Here is a 14,266-nt window from a genome sequence, read left to right as displayed (position 1 = left end):
TCGAGATTCAAATTCCAAACTCTAATACCAAGATTCAACAAAGTGTCTTGAGAAAATGATATCTTGTCTTGAGATTAGCCTCCCATGTTTACTATTTTTACTTTGATGAAGCTATGTCTCATGAATTGGGGTACAAGTCTCGAGACTAGGCCCTTCAAGTCTCCCCTGTTTTCTTAATTTGACTTCGATGTTTTGCTGGCCTAAGACAAAGGGTTCTTGTCTCGAGACCTAAAATAGGGAAAATTATTTTAAGTTTGATATTTACTTGTCTCGAGACAAAGGACCACTTGTCTCAAAACATGGAGTAATATGCCTCGAGACCTAAATCCAAGAAGTGCACAATTTCTTTAATTTGATACATAGTGTCTCGAGACATATTTTTACTGTCTCGGGACCAAATGTTCAAATTACCTATGTTTCACTTCTAAACACTTCCAAAAGAAGTCCCTAACATATTATACCAATGTTATACCAAATTCATCATTCATCAAGTTGACCATTTTAAATGCATCTAACACATACTATTTATACTGTTCAAGCATCAATACTAAGCCAAGTGATTAAACAAGCCAAACTTTACATACTATCATCAATGTCATTTAATTTAACTTAACTTCAAGACACTTAAAAGTTCAATAACTACTAAATTATTCGAAAACAACATTAAATCACCAAATTCAACCTAGGTACATGCCATTAACTAAATATATAATTCGGAAGGAACTTAAACTTAGTTCAAGCTAAGCTGAGTTATTGGCCTTGGATGTGTTATGACATTGACCTAACAAAACTAGTCTAAGACCTACATATAAAAACAAACATAATTGTATGTTGAGTATCGAATACTAAGTGGTGCTAATATAATTCAAATTCAATATATAGTTAGATTAAACTAATAATGACTATACAAAAGTATAAAGGTAAATAACAACACTTCATTCTTCCCCTTTTCATCATAGAATTAATAGTTAATGACATTAAGCTAAATAAAATTATATTCTCACTTATAATTTCATACCACCTACCAAGGATTCATATCGCCTTCAAGGTATTATAATCAATATTTTCATTACTTTCACATGTATACACAAGATATTCGCATATTATCTATTCATATAGGCCTCAATTTCTCAATCTCTATAATTCATCAATCAATGTTCATTTTGATTATTCATAATTTCATATAATAATATTTAGTTGATACTCAACATGTCAATTCACTATCATTATTCATCATTTACTCATTTTGGCCCCTATTAACCGACAATAGACATTACGACGAATACTCAAATCTATATAACGATGTTTCAGAGCATTATGGCTTATATTTAAGTTCATTTGTTATCTAAAATTTATCAACAGTCAAACTGTACCCTAATCCATGGTTCATATTTCAATCACCTTACAATCGAGTTCTTATACTATTTATATAAATAAACTTCTGACTTGGTCCTTTAACTATTATAATATTTTATCCATTGCATATTAAATAATTTAATTAATACAATTTCTATTTTCTAGTTTCGTACTTGTTTCGTAACTACATTGATTAAAATTTTAGACGGTTTAGTTTTATAAATTTAGCCCCTCAATTGATTTTTTCGAAATCGAAAAAAATCGGGTCATTGTAGACATTCTCGTTGCTGAGGTTGTTATACCTTAGTGGTCCCCCCTAAAGGCCAAAAGTGGGTGGTTGGTCATGCATAATCCAACTAGGGGTAACTATGTATGGTATTTGATGAGGGGCCATTTGTGAGCCTCTGTTTGGGCTTTCACCAAGCCATTCTTTGTTCTACTACGTGTCTTTGTTAGAGAAAGGGTATATTGCCACTGGTCAAGAGGTAGGTTATAAAGTAGCCTATCTCAAAACCATTAGAACAAAGCCTCAACGGATGGTGTTGTTTGCACATGAAGTAGAGGACAGTTTGAATACCAAAGGTTAGCAATTATGTGTGTTGATGAAGCTCCATGAAAAAGGGGATGCATTGAAGGTTCTAGTGTTGGAAAAAATTGATTTAAAAATGATTTTATGTTACAGTGGAAAATTAAAAATTTGAAAATCGAGTTGATTTGTGATATTTATATCAATAAAATTTTTCCGCAAAGTACCTATACTTTGTGTGAGACAAACCCTAGATGTTCCTAACTTTCAACTGAACAGCCTTCTCTGTTATTCTCGTACCACGAATCGTTTCGAGTGTGGACTCAAAAAACCATGAATCAAACACAGAACCAAAATCAATTTTTCTACTTTCAGTAGGAAAGTAATTCTCTCTCAATAGAAATCTATAGAATTGTTATTTCTAGAAAATAAGATTTTTACTAATAAAATAAACTTCTCACTATTTTCGGGTAGAACAACAATATCTCGAAGTTATGTATTTTTAAATCTTCTAGTTTCATCTATTTATAAGAAGAAATAGGAGAATTTTGGTTAAATTAGTAGAACACAAATAATACTTATTTGATAGAAAAACTAGTCTATTAGTTTAACTAAGAAAGGGCTTTGGGCCTCTCATGTATTGAATCCAATCATATGTGCTTCCTAAATTTTTAACCTCAACACTTTATAATTTAATCCAACCCAATACTTGTTTTTTCTATTTCCCAAAATAAATATTATTTATTAAAATAATTTATTTAGATAAATTAATTTTTTAATTAAATAATTTTCTCAATCTAATTCTAATTTCGTTAAAGTCATGACAATTTTACCGTAAAAGAATCTATGAGAAAATATATTTAATTTCCATATTCAACAGATTCACAAGAACTAATTAATTTAATTTCATTTTTGAACTTCAAGTATTTGATTAAATAATAATTGAAAAACTTAAATTAATTCTCAAGTCATTTCCATACTCAATGAGAAAACACATTCAGTTCCGAATGTGACTCATTTCTCTAACTTTATCATTTCCACCCATTTCTGTTCATTTGATTCTTTATGAAATTCATTTCTAGTTTCTACAAGCTAGTGGAGGGATTAATTAGACATATATAATTAGGGCTCAAATAATTTACAATTAAGTTCCAACTTTTCGCCCTTTAATTATAAACGCATTTAGTCACGAAGTCATTCTACTATAGTATTGTGACCGTGCTCTCCCTAATTACATGTTATTACGAAAGCTTCTTGATCAGTGCTCGTTCAATGACCTCATCATAAGTGTGTTACCCTCATAGGATATCCTTAATCTCTTTGGGATAAATTTGTTCTCCCTATATGATCCTATTTTATTACATGATAACCATTACATATTCTTTCATGAAAAGTCAATTACTATCAAATAGTAACTAAGTCATTTATCACAAAGACAAATGACTTGTGGTCACGTTTACTTTTAATCTATCATACAATTTTAATGAGAGGATATCATTTACCCATTTCTTGGGCTATGAATTCCATTATTATGAATGATGCTACATATTGAAGAAGTTGTACTCCCAATGCACCAGCTTTTGGTTCCTTATTTATTTGAACTCAGACTTTTACTTACATCAAAGTATACGAGTCATGCATACATAGTCCATAATTTGTTCAGGATTAAGGTCTGCCACATGATCTGTCGTATTTTAGTGTAGCAGATTAAACTAGTTTTCATACTTAAGGAGCTTGAATACGAGCTATTTTAATATGTTTTAGTTATGTTTTCTTAGTTTAGTTTAGATTTAATAAAAAGTGTATTTTGAGTCTTTTATTGACCTTGGAGGCCAAATGAGGCTTAAAAGCGAGCTAATATACTTAATAAGTGTGTAGGAGACCATTCAAAAGCGTATGAACTCAAAGTTGGTTGCTGTGTTGCAACATGGGGAGTTTTATGTCACAACATAGGGATCAAGATACAAGAATTCTAAGTCTACCTTAGGTGTCGCGACATAGTTATGAGATGTTGCGACATACACCTGAAGTTACCCCTGAACTATGCAAACTGCCTTTGATGTCGCGACATAGACACTAGGGTGTAGCAACACCGGCCTTGTACGAGATTAATTATAATTTAGGGGTGTTTTGGTTCGCACAATGGAAAATAAACACGAGAAAGTCAACTAAGCTAGGGTTGAGAACGATGGCTACCCTAATTCTATAAATAGGCTCATTTAGCACTTGTTTAGGGACAACTTTTCATATTTTATCTTTTTCTCTGTAATTTAGTTTTCAGTTTTTTGTTCCTTTAGGTTTTAGATTTCTTTTCCGTTCTTTTCATTTGTTTTCTTTTGGGGACTTGATTTGTAAACATGATCAAACGCTAGTGGATTTCAGCACTTCAACATTCAAATACAATCAGGACTTTCTAAACTTTATTCTTGATTTATTCTTTATGCACTTTTTTATTATCAAGTTTATTATGTTAATGGATTCCACGATGAACTAATCCTCTAATGGGGGATTAGCGATTGGCTAATTGTTATGTAGGGTTTTCTTAGCAAATTAGTTGTTTGGGAGAGGAAGAACTTAAACCCTAGGCTTGACGACCCTAGGAATTCATTTTAGTGGGAATTAACCCAAAATTGGTATGGCCTATTTGTGAACATCTTAGACCCGAACCAGTTTGGACTGTGAGGTCAAGAGATAAGTAATTATTGCCGACTAGTTAGTTTAATGGAAGATTAAGAGATCCTGCTAAGGATCGATTAGTTGATTGAATAGAAACCTGAAATAGAAATTAGTTATGATCACCAAAGCGAGCTAATCTCCCATGTCTACATTTGATAAAGCCTAGAATTTAGTTTTTTGAAGTCCCTTTTTATTTATGCAGTTTTTATTTCTTTATTTATAAAAACCTAAGAGATCTTTCCTTTATATTTTGTCGTAATATAATTTATTTAAACTACTAATTAATTCTATTTGCGTTTAGGTTAACTTTAATTTAGTACTCGCCTCTCTTGGGTACGATCCCTGGAATACTCACCTATTTCGTTGTAAAAAAAATATATTACAACTTGACCCATATACTTGCAGACACCGCCTCAAATCTATATTTTTAGTTGCAGTATTCACATTTTGAACGTTGGTACGTTCGGAGGCAGTCACCACACTATGAACATCACAAGTGAATAAATCCATAAACGAACTCAAGATCTATTCTACTTAGGTCATGTTCGATGTACTGTCAGTCCAGTCAGTCACATCTATGTCTCTATCTTTTAGGAGTCATCCGTTCTGATGCTCACGACAAACCACCTCCCTAATTGGACTTGATAGGCGGTATAGTAGTCTTTCAATCAACTTGCTCATTTTCGATTAGACTAAGGACATATTTAGGTTCATCGACTAATATAAGTTGTCTTTCCATATAACGATTCAACCATGTAATACCGCTTAGTATTAGTTAAACATTAGATAACCAGTCTGCCAATATTTGCTTCCATTTTGCTTTGCATGCAAAAACCATTAAGGACAATATATAAAAGGTATTACTATAATTTATTTATAATTTAATTAAACCAGTTTGTTCGAAAAAAAATAAGTATACAAAATAAGTATACTACATTTAGGGCACCATATCCAACATCTAAAACTACCACGTTAATTATAAAGCCTTATAGTTGTTAATGAGAAAGTGATGCCAATGATGGTTGTCTCATTTGTAGAACATGTGTTCAGGTGGTATTTGTTGGGAAGCGTTAGGACCTTTAGGTTAATGAACACATTGTTTTGGGGAGGGCTTTATAAATAGCTCCCTTATTCAACATTCATATTTTGCTTCTTCTGAAAATCTGTTAAGTGTTTGAGATATTTCTCTTCAATTTCCAAAATTTTTTTTAAGTGTTTCTCATTTCTCTTGAATTCTTCCTTCTTCACCTTGTTGTCTTTTGTTTTCCTTCTTTACTCATGCCTTCATTCTTACTTTGTCATTGTTCGCCTACTTTGATTTGAGATCATCTATTCAAGATAAGGCATTATTTTTAGTCTCTGAATTTATTCTTTATTTTTTGAATTGACTATGGCTAGCAACAATTGTGGAGGGGAGGGGGAAATTTTAAGGCAATGGAAGAAATGCAAAGAAAGAGTACTTCGTAAGAGAGGGACCTAATGGTTAGTGGTACCTTCAAATATACCACCTATGAAAAGGAGGTAAGGTTATTGTTGAGCTACCATGCTCTGTTACAAAAGCTTAGTAATTTTGTATAATTTAAAGACAATCTACAAGGAAGAAAATGAAACAGGGTAAGCTTACTTAAATCTTAGTAAGTTCGTATAATTTAAAAATAACATACTTGTCATGTATAAGACTATCAATTGAAATTAACACACAACTTAATATTTTTGGTCATATTTCATATTTTCTACCATGCCAAATGGTTAGCTATGAACATTTAATATCATCAAAACATTTAGATAACATATCACATTATCCAATTCACATTCAATCAATAAATAACATTCCATGCCATAATAATCCATTTCCTTTCAATTCATTAACTTATTTTTCCCGGAGAAATTTAGTAAATTAACTTTGGATACATTCGGAAACTAAGCTCACACAAGCTGACAATTGGGACATTAATTATTACTCGATGCTGCTCACACAAGCTGTCGAGAATCTACAACAAATGCTAGATTCTAGCCATTAATATGGTATCACCCACCAGTACATAGTACCAGATAAATATAACACCAGAATGGAGTGACTGATAACTGTAACATTGGTAAAAAAGTACCCGATAATTGTAATTATTGGCACATAGTGCATGATAAACCCTAATGACATGTCATTTGTATCCTAAACATTCACTAAGCTTACATGGGCCTTAACTTATTTCCCATATTCTTTCCATCTTTATAACATATCACCATATTCAACATGATCATTTGCATACCTTGAAACAATATATTTCATTTCAAATATGTATAATTGCTACACTTTACATTTTAGTCCTTCTATTCCACATTAATACTTTCTCACTAAACCATACCAACACTTATACATTTATACCATATATAATTCAATTCAAACAGTTAATAAACAGAATAAACCTAATACGAACTTACCTAAATGAGATAACAATAAACACCATATCGAGGACTACTCAACAATTTTCCCCTTTCCGCGATTATCAACCAGTTGGTCCGTTTCTTGATCATGTAAGGAAGAATAGCTTGGCCGAACCTTGGTAATCTTCTAACAATGGTGTTTCGGTGGGAGAAAGAATAATAAAGAAGATGATGATGATTTTGGTTATGTTTTACTAATATTATTTGTTTTTTCTTAAGTTTAATTATTATAATTTAACATTATTTTAATCCAAACTCACCACTAAACGTCCACCATCCATAGTTATGGCATAATTTCCATTTAAAACCATCCAATCATGATTTTATAATCATTAAGCACATATAAACTAATAGCAATTAACTTTTTTTATTTTTACGATTTAGTCATTTTTCTTTAATTAACTATCCAAACGTTAAAATTATCAAAAAAAATTTTAATACGATTCTTATAACCTTGTAAATATTAAATGAATGATATTTACTGACTCACTGGTTGAAATTTTGGTCCTAAAACTACTATTTTCAGCACCACTGAGAAACGAGGTGTTACAACTCTCCCCAAAAGAAATTTTCGTCCTCGAAAATCTTACTAGAGAAAAGATTCGGGTATTATAATCTCATAGCTTCTTCCGGTTCCCAGGTGGCTTCTTCCATACCATGACATTTCCAGAGAAATTTTACTAAAGCTATTCATTTACTTCTCACCTCTTTAACTTCTCGAGCCAAAATCTTAACCTATTCTTCAATATACGTCATATAATATTGTAATTCTATTTCTATCGGAGAGATCACATGGGAAGGATCTGATTTGTAGTATCATAACATCGATATGTGAAAGACATTATGAATCTTTTCAAGTTCTAACAACAAAGCTAAACAATAAGCTACCAACCTTATTCTCTTGAGAACCTTGTACGAACCAATAAACCTCGGATTAAGTTTCCCTTTTCGACCAAAACAGAGAACTTTCTTCTAGGGCGATACTTTTAGGAATTATTTATCACCAACATGAAATTCGATGTCTTTTCGTTTTAAATTGACATAAGATTTCTGATGGTCTTAAGTTGCTTTTAGACAATCTCGAATAACCCTGACTTTATCTTTGATCTTACAAATCAAGTTTGTTCCAAAAATCTTTCTGTCACTTAGTTCAGTCTAGTACAAAAGAGCTATGCAATATCAGAGCACATCTTCGAGTATCTGAATTACTCTATCAGACTGACCTTCGGTCTATGGGTGAAAGGTCGTACTGAAACTCAACTTGGTGCCCAAAGCCTCGTGTAGCTTACCTCAAAACCTAGAGGCAAATCTCAGGTGATGATCAGAAATGATTAACAATGGTACATCGTGCAACCTGAAAATTTCAGAGACATACAATTCTGGAAACTTCTCGAGTGAATAATATGTATGAATAGGGATGAAATGTGCAGACTTAGTTAATCAATCAACTATAACCCAGATCACATATTTCTTTCTCTTCTACAGTGGCAACCTTGTTGCAAAATCCATGATAACTTGCTCCTATTTCCACTTTGGAATCATAACATGCAATAACAATCCAGATGGAACCTGATGCTCGGCTTTTACCTACTGACATAGAAGACATTTTGATACGAACTCAGAGATATCGTGTTTCATTTCCAGCCACTAATGCATTTGTTTCAGATCATAACACATTTTAGTATTGCTCGAATGTAACAAATAAACACTATTATGTGCTTCATTTAAAATATTTTTCTTCAGTTGTGAATCATTACGCACCCACAATTTGTTATGGAAATACAAGCTACCATCCATACCAATACCAAAATCGGTTATCTGACCATTTTCAACTAGTTTCTGTTTAGCCAACAAATTTGGATCATCAAGTTGCAACTCTCGAAGTTTCTGTAAAAACAAAGGCTTACTCCTCAGTTCAGCTAGTATAGATCCGTCATGCTCCAACTTTAGCCAAGCATTCAAAGATCGTAAAAGCAAAAAGAGATTTTTGACTCAAGGCATAACCAACAACATTTTCTTTACCCGAATGATAATCTATTACCAAATTGTAGTCTTTCAACAATTCAAGCCACTTCATTGTCACAAAATTAGCTCTTTCTGAGTCATTAAGTACTTCAAGCTTTTTTGATTGGTATAAGTGTGACATTTTTCACCGTACAGATAGTGTCACCAAATATTTAGTGTGAAAACAACTGCAACCAACTTAAGTTCGTGTGTCAGGTAATTCTTTTTGTGCGTTTTAAGTTGAGAGGAAGCATATGCGATAACTCTGTCATCCTGCACTGGAACACATCCCAAACCACTTAATGAATCATCGTTGTAGACAATAAATTCTTTCTCAGATTCAAGTTGAGTTAACATTGGTGCCTCTGTCAACATAGTTTTCAACTGTTCAAAACTTTGTTGGCATTTGCCGAACCACACAAAACTAACATCTTTCTGTAATAGTTTCATCATCGGTAATGTTATTATCTAAAAGTTTTTAACAAAATGTTGATAATATCTGACTAAACCCAAACAATTGCATACCTCAAAAACATTTCTTGGAGGCTTCTAATTCAAAATAGTAGAAATCTTGCTCGGATCAACCCATATGCCTTCCACTGAAATCACATGACCAAGAAATCCAACTTCTCTAAGCCAAAACTCGCTTTTGCTAAACTTTGAGTACCATTTTTTTCACGCAAGGTCTGTAATATGATTTTCAAGTGTTGTGCACGCCCGAGTTCATTTTTGGAATAAATTAGAATATCGTCAATAAAATATCAACAAATCTATCAAGGTGTGGCTGAAAAACCCGATTCATCAGAGCCATAAATGTTGCAGGGGCATTAGTTAATCCAAAAGGCATCATTAAAAACTTGTAGTGCCCGTAACGGGTTCTGAATATTGTTTTCAGTACATCAACATCTTTAACTCGCAACTAGTAATAGTCAGATCGAATATTTATCTTCGAGAACACAATAGCACCTTTCAACTAATCGAATAAATCATCTATACGAGGATATGGTTATTTATTCTTTATCGTGAATTTTTTTCAATTGTCGATAATCTATACACTGTAACACTTCACGCTTGACCCATCCACCGAATTAGGGTATGAAGCGTCACGTCACAAATTAACCTAAACTTAACTTGGCTAACTTAACTGCTATAAAACAATCTAAATATGAAAATATCAATTAATGAGATTTAAAATAATAATCCTTCAAATTATTTTTATCTTCAAACAAATTACTTATTTACAAATAATTTCTTAAAATTTTGCTAAGGACTATCTCTTCTAAAAATCTAGATTTTAGGTATACTATTCAGCTTCGTTGTTATTGATTCAGTGGCGAAGCCTCCAACGGTACCCCATTCCTATGTGCGTGACTTATCTGCCTATGACCCTTGATCTCAGAACTACTTGGCTTGGCACCTCTTCTGAGTCCTTGATCATCTCGCAAGTCCTTTGAACATCAATCAACTCCGTAAGTTTGAATGATCTGAGTGAGTTCCTTTACTGTCCATAGATAACCCTACTATATGAGGGTAACATATTAAAATACTCTTTGTTCGCTCAACGAGAGTTCTATATTGAGGTGTCAAACTCCAACCGATTCTCCAAACTACTAACCTTTCTACACTACTTTCCTCTAGTTTAACTCTCTACTTAGAAGTTTTCCAGACACCTCGTCATATCAACAAGTCCTATCCTTCTTGTCTTTCATATCCTTTCCTTTCATATATTTCATTTTTCCCTCGCTCAGGGTATTAGTTGACCTTAAATTGACGTAGTTGTTAACCAGTTTCCCATCATGACCATTATGGTAGCTTTTCAACCATTTGCCCAATGATTCTTAAAGTATACCTTCCTTAGATGACTTGATTGTACTAGTCATTGGCAAACTCTTTTTATCCAAAACTCGATCCTGAAGGACCCCTTGACATTTCTATATTGTGCTGACCTTTAACATGACACACAACTCTGGCAAACACGTTCTAATTTCATCTTACTGTTCATAGAAGGTGATTACTTCTAGTAATTCATCCCTCACCCCTGCCTTTACTTAAAACCTCACATGTCTAATACATGAAATTTGGTCTTAGTCCAACAGTTTGTCACCTATACGACTATGCAAGTCTGTCATCTCACTTGCTTGTCTCCTATTTACAAAGCTATCATTTTTGCGATGTGCCCACACTAGCCCTTCCTCAAAGAGGAATAGTCTTAATAGGCACACTTTCCCTTAGATAATACCATTATCTTGGGAATGAGGCTCCCCTCCCTTTCCATGAGATTTTCTTTTTGAATACAACTTCAACTAACTCCCTTTAGTGGCTCTTCATTTTGGATCCTTGCTTACGTTCTTTAACTATTTCCATTCATCATTTCCATAAATAGCTCTCGCCTATTCTACCTTCCTTAAAGTCTTGTTGGGTTTTTGCCCATGCCTTATTAGTTTCTATCTCTATCACCATCTTTAGCGGATTCCTCATGATATGCTTACCATGCTTACACTTTCTTTACTCTTCTTCCACTTACGTGGATTATCTTACTTGGCGCACATGCATGTACTCCTCACTTGAGGAATTGGTAAACTTTTCGCATTTACTCTCTAGATAACTATATGGGATGTCGTCGTCGAGCTATGGTCATACACCCTTCTCATATCTTTCTCACGTTCTGGCGAACTTACCTGGATTTATTTTCCTAGTGTACTTACATCGTGTTTACTGTCCCGACAGACTTACCTCGTGTTTATTATCTCAGTAAACTTACTCTTCTTTATTTTTACTATCCCGACGGAGTTACTCTATTTTGTTCTTACTATCCCAAATGACTTACTCTGTGGATGCCATTGAGTCTTTCATCCATGGTCTTATACCACTTCGCTATCCTAGCATATCACCTTATGATGACATGGCGTCTTTCATCTATGGTCTTACACCATATACCTTATACCTTGCCTCCATGGCATCTTTCATCCATTGTCTTATGCCATATACATTTATCGTGTACTATGTTGTCATGGCGTCTTTCATCCATAGTCTTACACTATGTACCTCATACCAGACTCTATAGCATCTTTCATCTATGGTCTTACACCATATACCATCGTCATGGTGCCGCCTCGAAGGATCAGTTGATACCACCGTCACGGTAAATACCATTCCATAATTTTATTTCCCAAATCCTCCTTCTATTACCTCCTTAACACCACCTAACCTTAATGCTCGAACATCGCATTGTTCCCTCTGTAAGGCGCAGAGTTTTGTCCGAGGCAGTAACTAATAAGTTCATTCCTTATTTCCCTTCCTAACTTCGTCTAACCCCTTGAGGTTTTCCCACAATCATGCAATGCATGCTCATATCATCATGCTTCATGCCTATGAAAACATGGCATACTTAATAGCATAGACCATAATAATAGGTTTGGTGTTTGAAACTCACCTAAATCTTTATCATTCCCTTAGCTTATTCATTCTTTCGAGCATCGGAGGTTCCTTTATTCAAGCAATAGCCTGCTCCATAACTTAATTTTTCAGAAATATGCAGAACCCTTAAAATAGCTCTGATGTCCGTAACTTCATCCTATGTACACAGTAGGGTTAAGAGTCTTATAGCTTGTTGGTTTTCTTACTTTTCTAGCTCCATCATTATGAAGCCTACTTCATGCAGAACCTTCCATGGTTACTCCTTCTTCGAGCTACAAAAGAAGATGAAGAACGGGAGAAATTGGACAAGGTCGAGAAGAAAATCACCCCTAGGAGCCATTTCCCAACTATTTATAGCCCTTTCCATGCTATCACCAACCTTGTAAAAACCATCCATTACTAATCATTATGTCTCCCACTAAGGACCAATAGGTCCATTCTAATTGAACCAGAATTGGATCACAACCATGTTCAATTCGATTTCTAACTCTCCTGTTTCTTCCAATATAGGCTGCCAGCTTGCAATTTGTTTCAATTTAGTACATTATTCATTCTTAATTCAGAGTTAATTAGAAACCAAGTGTTACATACACAATCTCATTCACCTATCTTTTTATTTCATAAACACAACACGTGCGCCCCGGGGTGATACGCTCGGTCGTATAAAACCTCTGTCAATCAATTCTTGCAACTGTGCTTTTAATTCTTTTAATTCTATTGGAGCCATTTTGTACAGGGCAATCAAGATCAAAGCAATCCCAGGCACTAGCTTTATAGCAAATTTAACTTCCCGTTCTGGAGGTAATCCCGTCAATTATTTAGGAAATACATCGATGAAATCACACATCATCTGTACTTGATCTACTTTCATTTCTAAAACTATAGAATCCAAAATATAAGCTAGAAACATATTGCATCCTTTTTTTTTATTAGTTTCTGTGCAGACATTGTCGAAATCATATTGGCAACACAATCAGATTTATCGGATTCAACATAAATCAATTCACCACTCTAACATCTCATATCAATACACTTCTGTCTGCAATTCACTATTGCATTATGTATCATCAACCAGTCCATTCCGAAAATAACATCGAATTCATTAAAAGACAATAACATCAAATCAGCAGAAAGGTCGTAGCCCTGAATTCTTAGTGGACACTGTTTGCAAAGTAGATCAACTATGACACTTTGACTTAAGGGTTCCTTACTTTAACAATATATTTACTTGCCTCAACCGATAAACACTTTTATGTTACTAACGTAGTGCATATATATGAATGTGTGGACCTATGGTCAATTAATGTATACACAGTAACATCAAAGATAAAAAAATGTATCAACAATAACATCAAGAGCTGAGGCCTCCTTTTGTGCACGAATCGCATAAGCTCTAGTAGGAGCTCGAGCTTCACATCGAACTACTGTGTTCTTTGTCCCACTTCTATTGACTCTAGCCATGCCACTATTTCCTGGCTGTCTGCCTCTTATAAGAGTAACAACAGGCTTTACATTCTTATCTCTATTCAAATCAGCTTGGTTCAAACAACCTTTCTTATAATGATCTAGAGATCCGCAAATAACATAGGACCCATATTTTAATTTACACACCCCAAAATGATTCTAGCCAAGATGGTTGCATTCAGGTCTATCCACATTCCGAGCATTACCAACATTGGCCACTGAAGTTGTAGGTGGTCTCACACTACTCTGTTCCATTCAATCTTTGCCAAAAAACCCTGATGGTGTTGAAAAATGACTATTAGATTCTTTCATTTTCTTCAACAGGTGAGTAGAAAACGTTCTGGATGTATTTCACTTATTGAAGTCCTGAACTCGCATCCC

This window comes from Gossypium raimondii, chromosome 2 (assembly GCF_025698545.1).
Source record: "Gossypium raimondii isolate GPD5lz chromosome 2, ASM2569854v1, whole genome shotgun sequence".
In the NCBI taxonomy this organism is placed as follows: domain Eukaryota; kingdom Viridiplantae; phylum Streptophyta; class Magnoliopsida; order Malvales; family Malvaceae; genus Gossypium; species Gossypium raimondii.
This window is presented reverse-complemented; position numbering follows the sequence as displayed.